We start from the raw sequence: 9163 nt of genomic DNA on the forward strand, positions 1-9163 counted from the left end.
TGATGTAGTGCGGGAGATCATGCCGTAGTTCCTGCTCACAGAGTTTGCACTTGCAGTGCTCAGGATTGGGAGATCCGTCACCTGTAGCCTTTTTTTTTTTTATTAATACATTAGGTACATCTGCATTAGTGCAGCACCTGTAGCCAGGAAGCGGTTGCTTTACACAAGTCTATGGCATCTTAAAGTCTCGGTTCACACCTTTTATAGTTGGCCCAGGAAAAATATGATATCAGTGACTTGTAGTAATAGTGACTGTTATCTTGACTCGCGCCGTATTAACTTTGAACTGTTAGACCTTGCCCTTGGACAACAGGACATCCTCACTGTGGACACTGTCTTGAGGTCTCTGTCATCTCCCCAAGCGCCCGAGACGTGCCCTGATTCCTCTCATTTTGTCGCATTTTGGTGAGAGTTGAGTGTATCTGAACCAATTTAGTCCTGTGCCTGCTCTCACTGGTTGACGTGGTACCTGTGTATGCCAAGGTGGAGCTGGCAGCCGTGTGATGCAGCCCAGCTAATAGTGCTAATGCCACCTCACAGGCGGCGGGAGGGAGTGCTGCAAAACTCTACCCTTGCCTGTAGTGCTAGTTGTGCCAGGTGTTGCAATTCCATCGTCTTAGTTCCTACGCGAGCTCTTTGTCACGCCATCGAAGCATTAACATGCATCCTTACTGCTGAGAAAGAGGTGCATTAGCATATATTAACCCGAGATAGTCGGTGGTGAAATATCTCGTTCAATCATCATAGCTGGGAGGATAGGGCTGTGAAGATGGGTAGGGAGGGCTTGTGCCACGGGGATGAATAGGGGATATGGTCAGAAAGATGGATGGATGAGGGGTGGTTCCAGGAGGATGGATAGGGGGATGGTTCCAGGAGGATGGATAGGGGATAGAGATAGAGATAGTAGAATAGAACCAATGAAGAGCAGAGGTGCCATAGGCACAATCAGAGAACACTGTATAAACATCAGAGGTCCGCGGTTGTTCAACGTCCTCCCAGCAAGCATAAGAAATATTGCCGGAACAACCGTGGACATTTTCAAGAGGAAACTAGATTTATTCCTCCAAGGAGTGCCGGACCAGCCGGGCTGTGGTGGGTATGTGGGCCTGCGGGCCGCTCCAAGCAACAGCCTGGTGGACCAAACTCTCACAAGTCGAGCCTGGCCTCGGGCCGGGCTTGGGGAGTAGAAGAACTCCCAGAACCCCATCAACCAGGTATCAACCAGGGGGATGGTTCCAGGAGGATGGATAGGGGGATGGTTCCAGGATGGTGGATGGTTCCAGGAGGATGGATGGTGGATGGTTCCAGGAGGATGAATAGGGGGATGGTTCCAGGATGGTGGATGGTTCCAGGAGGATGGATGGGGGGATGGTTCCAGGATGGTGGATGGTTCCAGGAGGATGGATGGGGGGATGGTTCCAGGATGGTGGATGGTTCCAGGAAGATGGATAGTGGGTGGTTCCAGGAGGATGGATAGGGGGATGGTTCCAGGAGGATGGATGGTGGATGGTTCCAGGATAATGGATGGTGGATGGTTCCAGGAGGATGGATGGTGGATGGTTCCAGGAGGATGGATGGGGAGATGGTTCCAGGAGGATGGATGGTGGATGGTTCTAGGAGGATGGTTGGGGGGATGGTTCCAGGAGGATGAATGGTTCCAGGAGGATGGATGGTTCCAGGAGGATGAATGGTTCCAGGAGGATGGATGGGGGATGGTTCCAGGAGGGTGGATGGGGACGGGTGGGGGTTGGGCTTGGGAAAGTTGACTGAGAGGGAGCAATGGTCAGCTGGGCGTGTGAAATATGTTAATGACTTACTTCCTGGTGTGTGTGTGTGTACTCACCTATATGTACTCACCTATATGTGCTTGCAGGATCGAGCATTGACTCTTGGATCCCGCCTTTCTAGCTATCGGTTGTTTACAGCAATGACTCCTGTCCCATTTCCCTATCATACCTAGTTTTAAAAGTATGAATAGTATTTGCTTCCACAACCTGTTCCCCAAGTGCATTCCATTTTTCTACTACTCTCACGCTAAAAGAAAACTTCCTAACATCTCTGTGACTCATCTGAGTTTCCAGTTTCCACCCATGTCCCCTCGTTCTGTTATTATTACGTGTGAACATTTGATCTATTTCCACTTTGTCAATTCCCCTGAGTATTTTATATGTCCCTATCATATCTCCTCTCTCCCTTCTTTTCTCTAGTGTCGTAAGGTTCAGTTCCTTCAGCCGCTCTTCATATCCCATCCCTCGTAGCTCTGGGACAAGCCTCGTCGCAAACCTCTGAACCTTCTCCAGTTTCTTTATGTGTTTCTTCAGGTGGGGGCTCCATGATGGCGCGGCATACTCTAAGACGGGTCTCACGTAGGCAGTGTAAAGCGCCCTAAAAGCTTCCTCATTTAGGTTTCTGAATGAAGTTCTAATTTTCGCCAGTGTAGAGTACGCTGCTGTCGTTATCCTATTTATATGTGCCTCAGGAGTTAGATTAGGTGTCACATCCACTCCCAGGTCTCTTTCTCGAATCGTTACAGGTAGGCTGTTCCCCTTCATTGTGTACTGTCCCTTTGGTCTCCTGTCACCTGATCCCATTTCCATAACTTTACATTTACTGGTGTTAAACTCCAGTAGCCATTTCTCTGACCATCTCTGCAGCCTGTTTAAGTCCTCTTGGAGGATCCTACAATCCTCGTCTGTCACAACTCTTCTCATTAGTTTTGCGTCATCTGCAAACATCGACATGTATGATTCCACTCCTGTAAACATATCATTTACGTAAATTAGAAAGAGGATTGGTCCCAGCACCGATCCTTGAGGTACTCCACTTGTTACTGTTCGCCAGTCCGACTTTTCGCCCCTTACCATTACCCTCTGGCTCCTTCCTGTTAGGTAGTTCTTCACCCATACTAGGGCCTTTCCGCTTACTCCTGCCTGCCTCTCAAGTTTGTATAGCAGTCTCATGTGCGGTACCGTATCAAAGGCCTTTTGGCAGTCAAGAAATATGCAGTCTGCCCAGCCTTCTCTGTCCTGCCTTATCCTTGTTACTTTATCATAGAATTCTAAAAGGTTTGTTAGGCATGATTTCCCTGTCCAGAACCCATGTTGGTGCTTGTTTACAAACCCAATGCTCTCCAGGTGCTCAACAAGTCTTAGCCTAATTATTCTTTCAAGTATTTTGCAGGGGATGCTTGTCAGTGATACGGGTCTGTAGTTAAGTGCCTCCTCCCTATCCCCCTTTTTGAAAATCGGTACGACATTTGCCTCCTTCCAGCAACTGGGCAATTCTCCCGACATAAGTGACTCATTGAAGATCATTGCCAGAGGCACGCTGAGAGCCTGCGCTGCCTCTTTAAGTATCCACGGTGATACTTTGTCTGGTCCAACAGCTTTATTTGCATCCAGTGTTGTCAACTGTTTCATTACATCCTCTGCTGTCACCTCTATATCTGATAGTCTTTCATCTTGGGTAATCTCTTCTAACAATGGGAGCTGCTCAGGCTCGGTAGTGAACACTCCATGGAATTTTGCATTCAGTACCTCGCAGATTTCCTTGTCGCTTTCTGTATATGCCCCTTCTGTTTTCCTCAGTCTTGTCACTTGGTCATTTACCGACATCTTCCTTCTTATATGGCTATGTAGTAATTTTGGTTGCTTTTTCGCCTTGACTGCAATATCGTTCTCATAATTTCTTTCCGACACTCGTCTTATGTTAATGTAATCATTCCTAGCTCTGTTACATCTAATCCTGTTGTCCTCTGTCCTTTGCCTTCTGTACTTCCTCCACTCCCTCCTGCTTCTCACCTTTGCTTCCTGACACTGTCTATTAAACCATGGGTTATTATATTCCCTCCTGCTTTTTTCCTTTATTGTTGGAATAAATCTATCTTCAGCCTCCTTGCATTTCAATATGACTTGGTTCATCATACCTTGCACTGTTTTTCCTCTAAGTTCTTCCTCCCACTGCACTTCTCCCAGGTAGTCCCTTATCCTTCTGTAGTCCCCTTTTCTGTAATCAAGTCTCCTTTCCCGGACCTCTTGTCCTTTGGTCACAATTTTAAGCTCCATCATGTAGTCAAAGGCTAGGACACAATGGTCACTAGCTCCTAGTGGTATTTCATGTTCCAACTGCTCGATGTCTTCTACATTCTGAGTGATAATGAGATCTAATAGGCTGGGCGTATCCCCTCCTCTTTCCCTAGTATCTTCTTTCACATGCTGTGTTAGGAAATTCCTGTCAATAACGTCTACCAGCTTCGCTCTCCAGGTCTCCTCCCCGCCATGGGGATTCCTCGTTTCCCAATCTATCTCTCCGTGATTTAGGTCCCCCATGACCAGCAGCTTCGCTCTCATTCTATGCGCTAAAGTTGCTGCCCTCTGCAGTTCATCCATACATGTCTTGTTGCTGTCCTCGTACTCCTGCCTGGGCCTTCTACTGTTTGGTGGGGGATTGTAGAGTATCAAGATTACAATCTTCTTCCCATCCACTGTCAGAGTTCCATGTATGAAGCTTGTGCTTTCATTGGTACCCGGATTTTCCAGCTCATCAAACTTCCATTTCCGCTTTATTAGTAGTGCCACTCCTCCTCCCTGTCTCTGTGTCCTTTCTTTTCTTATCACCTGGTACCCCTCTGGAAAGATTGCATCCGAGATCATGCCATTTATTTTAGTTTCCACTATTGCCACTATGTCTGGGTCTGCCTCACTAACTCTTTCTTTTATCTCTTCTGCTTTATTGGCTACCCCATCAGCATTGGTGTACCAAACCTTGAGACTCTTCTTGGAAACTCGGGTGTCAGAGTTCCCCCTTTCACCAGGGGTCTGGGGGGAACTGGGGGGTGTCTGGGGGGCAAGTGGGGGCTGTGGGGGTGAGTGGGGGGGTGCTAGGGGGGTGCCTGGGAGTGCCTGGTAGGCGAATGGGGTCTGGGCATCTAGGGGGGTAGGAAGGGCATAATGGGTCTGAAAGTTAGGGGTCTGAATAGCATAGGGGGGTTGAGAAATAGAGTGAGACTGAGAGTCAGATAGAGGTTGAGAGGTTGGGGGGAAGAGGGCTACTGAGGGTGGAGAGTTGAGATGAGAATGGAGCATGGGTGCTGGGAGTGGAAGAGAGGGTATATTAGTTAGGGGGGAATCGGGGGTAGGTGGGGGTTTTGGGGTAGAAGAGGGGAAGAGGGAGATGGGGGAAGGTGTTAGGGGGTCACAAGGTGAGGGGGTTAAATGTGGGCTGGAGGTGCATAGGAGGGGTGAGGGTTGGGTGGGGTTTGGGGGTGAGTGGAAGAGGGGTGCAGTGGAAGCTGGGATGGAGTAGATGGAATTGAAGTCAATGGGGTAGAAGGGGCAGGGGAGTGGGAAGGGGTATTTGGGGAGGGGGGATGGGAAGGTGGGTTTGGGGAGGGCATTGCTTGACCCACTGGGGTCGCTGACAAGTGTGATGTAGCAGGGGCAGGGGAATCGTTGTGGAGGTGCAAATGTGGAAGGGACAGGGGGGTTTTGGGAGGCTGAGGCAGGGGGGATGTATAGGAGGGCTGAGTTGGGGAGGATGCGACCTGGGAGATGACCTGGGAGGTGACCTGGGAGGTGACCTGGGATGTGACCTGGGAGGTGAGACTACCTGAGACGCTAGTACGTTGTCGTTGTTGCCATCTATTTTTGTGGGCTGTTTGCTCATCTTTCGTCATAAACCTCTCTATAAACACATTGTAATGGGTTTCACTTCCTCTGAGTAAATGCTTGCTCCTCATTATGTACTCCACTGCCTCCTCATTGGAGAATTGCACCAGAACAGGTCTATTCTTGGTACAATTGTAGGGTCCAACCCGTCGATTGATATCCACCTCGCGTTCTGCCATCTCTGCTCCAATACACCTCAATATCTCGTGCAATTCGTATTTTTCTGTTTCTATTCTCTCTTGTCTAGTTGGTGCCCTAGATTCGAATAATCCATGTATTATAATAGACCGTCTCCTCAGTAATTCATTGTCATGCTGGTAGCCTGTCCCCTGGGGATTCCCCATCCCAACCGCAGTCACTAACCCATCTCCCACTAATCCTCTATCCTTAGCCATGCTGCTAAACCTTCCTAATTCGTTTGTGATACGAGCACATTCCCTCTCCCAGTCCTCTCTTCCCTTCCTAATCTCTTCCTGAACATAGAGCATAAGTTCTTGTTTCTGCCTCTCTACCGCATCCTGTATTTGCTGAAATACCTCACTTTTAATCCCCTGGATTAGATCCTCCAACCAATCACTCCTTCTCTCTACAAATTTCCCTATTAATTTGTCTATAAATCTGTCCTCCTCATCCCTGCTGGTGATTGACCTTGAACCCCTTCTAGTCATTGCAGTAACAATCTAGCCAAAAAGGCGCTCCTCAATACCTTGCACAATCTGCTAACACAATAGGTGAGTGAATCTCCAATCGTCGTCCCACGTGGTGGTATAAGGGTTGCTGCCGAGGTGAGGTCACGCGGTCAGAGGTCGGTGAGGTCTGGTTTCACACTGCACAGTATTTCCTCAACTATTTTGAATTACGCTAATTAAACTGTTTTTCTTCACTACCTTATGGCTCTGGTCAAAACCCAAGGTTTTTTCATTCACTTGTACATTCACTTATAGTCTTTTTCACTTCGAAGTTGCCTGATTACCCCTCCCACTCCACTAGTGATCCAGGAGCTCCCAACCCACGTCCACCCAACACGATGTGTGTGTGTGTGTGTGTGTGTGTGTGTGTGTGTGTGTGTGTGTGTGTGTGTGTGTGTGTGTGTGTGTGTGTGTGTTTACTAGTTGTGTTTTTACTAGTTGTGTTTTTGCGGGGGTTGAGCTTTGCTCTTTCGGCCCGCCTCTCAACTGTCAATCAACTGTTTACTAACTACTATTTTTTTTTTTCCCACACCACACACACACACACACACACACACCAGGAAGCAGCCCGTGACAGCTGACTAACTCCCAGGTACCTATTTACTGCTAGGTAACAGGGGCACTTAGGGTGAAAGAAACTTTGCCCATTTGTTTCTGCCTCGTGCGGGAATCGAACCCGCGCCACAGAATTACGAGTCCTGCGCGCTATCCACCAGGCTACGAGGCCCCTTGTGTGTGTGTGTGTGTGTGTGTGTGTGTGTGTGTGTGTGTGTGTGTGTGTGTGTGTGTGTGTGTGTGTGTGTGTGCGCGCGCGCGCGTGCATGCGTGCGTGCGTGCGTGTATGTACTTGCCTAGTTGTGCTTGCGGAGGTTGAGCTCTGGCTCTTTGATCCCGCCTCTCAACTGTCAATCAACTGGTATACAGATCCCTGTATAGGTGCCGCCCCGCTGCCCGCCCTGCCCGATCTCCATCATATACTCTCTTGATCATACCCTCATATACAGGCGTTCTCGTTCAGCCAATCGTGTGTCCGTACCCTCGTGGCACTCTTACCATCATTTGTGTTGTATGTGCCTAGCTCCTCGCCCCCCTCAATTGAGCCACTCTCATCCCCCCTTCTGGTGGGGGGGCTGTGGTGCTGAGAGATCCCACGACCTAGATTGTGGGAGAGTACGACTTGTGAAGCCCCTATACTTGTGAGAGGACGGGAGGACGGACCTACAAGGACTATGAACTACTTGGAGGTCCTTGCTAGGGTCCTGCTGTGCTACAGGCCGTCTTCCAACCTGTATTGCGTGTTACAAGGGATAGTCTTAAAGACTTGTGCCTTAATTACACATGGTTGCGATCTGAGCGCCAGTGTCATCGTGCGGGCGCACGTCTTAGGGTGTGGCATTACTGTGTTTATACGGCGTCAGTAACTCCCGAGGTATGACGCTCAGAATCTGTTCAGTCATATTCACATATTACCCGCTGGCTTGTCACTTTTTGTTTCTCTAACTTACACCAAGAAGTATGTCTCCCCCCCCCCCCCTCTCTCTCTCTCTCTCTCTCTCTCTCCTCTCTCTCTCTCTCTCTCTCTCTCTCTCTCTCTCTCTCTCTCTCTCTCTCTCTCTCTCTCTCTCTCTCTCTCTCTCTCTCTCTCTCTCTCTCTCTCTCTCTCTCTCTCTCTCTCTCTCTCTCTCTCTCTCTCTCTCTCTCTCTCTCTCTCTCTCTCTCTCTCTCTCTCTCTCTCTCTCTCTCTCTCTCTCTCTCTCTCTCTCTCTCTCTCTCTCTCTCTCTCTCTCTCTCTCTCTCTCTCTCTCTCTCTCTCTCTCTCTCTCTCTCTCTCTCTCTCTCTCTCTCTCTCTCTCTCTCTCTCTCTCTCTCTCTCTCTCTCTCTCTCTCTCTCTCTCTCTCTCTCTCTCTCTCTCTCTCTCTCTCTCTCTCTCTCTCTCTCTCTCTCTCTCTCTCTCTCTCTCTCTCTCTCTCTCTCTCTCTCTCTCTCTCTCTCTCTCTCTCTCTCTCTCTCTCTCTCTCTCTCTCTCTCTCTCTCTCTCTCTCTCTCTCTCTCTCTCTCTCTCTCTCTCTCTCTCTCTCTCTCTCTCTCTCTCTCTCTCTCTCTCTCTCTCTCTCTCTCTCTCTCTCTCTCTCTCTCTCTCTCTCTCTCTCTCTCTCTCTCTCTCTCTCTCTCTCTCTCACAAAACACACGGAGGGTATAGAATAATTTCTCTCATTGTTTGCTGATGATGCAAAAATTATGAGGAGGATTAAGACGGAGGAAGACAGTATGAGACTACAAGATGACCTAGACAGACTAAATGAATGGTCCAACAAATGACTACTAAAGTTCAATCCTAGTAAATGTAAGGTAATGAAACTAGGCGGTGGAAAAAGAACGCCAGACACAGGATGCAGAATGGGAGATGAAGTCTTTCATGAAACGGACAGAGAAGGATCTAGGAGTTGATATCACACCAAACCTGTCTCCTGAAGCCCACATCAAAAGAATAACATCTGCGGCGTATGCGAGGCTGGCTAACATCAGAACTGTCTTCAGGAACCTGTGTAAGGAATCATTCAGAACCTTGTATACCACATATGTAAGACCAATCCTGGAGTATGAGGCCCCAGCATGGAGCCCGTACCTTGTCAAGCACAAGACGAAGCTGGAAAAAGTTCAGAGATATGCCACTAGGCTAGTCCCAGAACTAAGAGGAATGAGTTATGAAGAAAGGCTGCGAGAAATGCACCTCACTACACTAGAAGACAGAAAAGTAAGGGGAGACATGATCACTATTTACAGAATTCTCAGAGGCATTGACAGGG

The sequence above is a fragment of the Procambarus clarkii genome, chromosome 22 (genome assembly GCF_040958095.1).
Source record: "Procambarus clarkii isolate CNS0578487 chromosome 22, FALCON_Pclarkii_2.0, whole genome shotgun sequence".
NCBI lineage: Eukaryota > Metazoa > Arthropoda > Malacostraca > Decapoda > Cambaridae > Procambarus > Procambarus clarkii.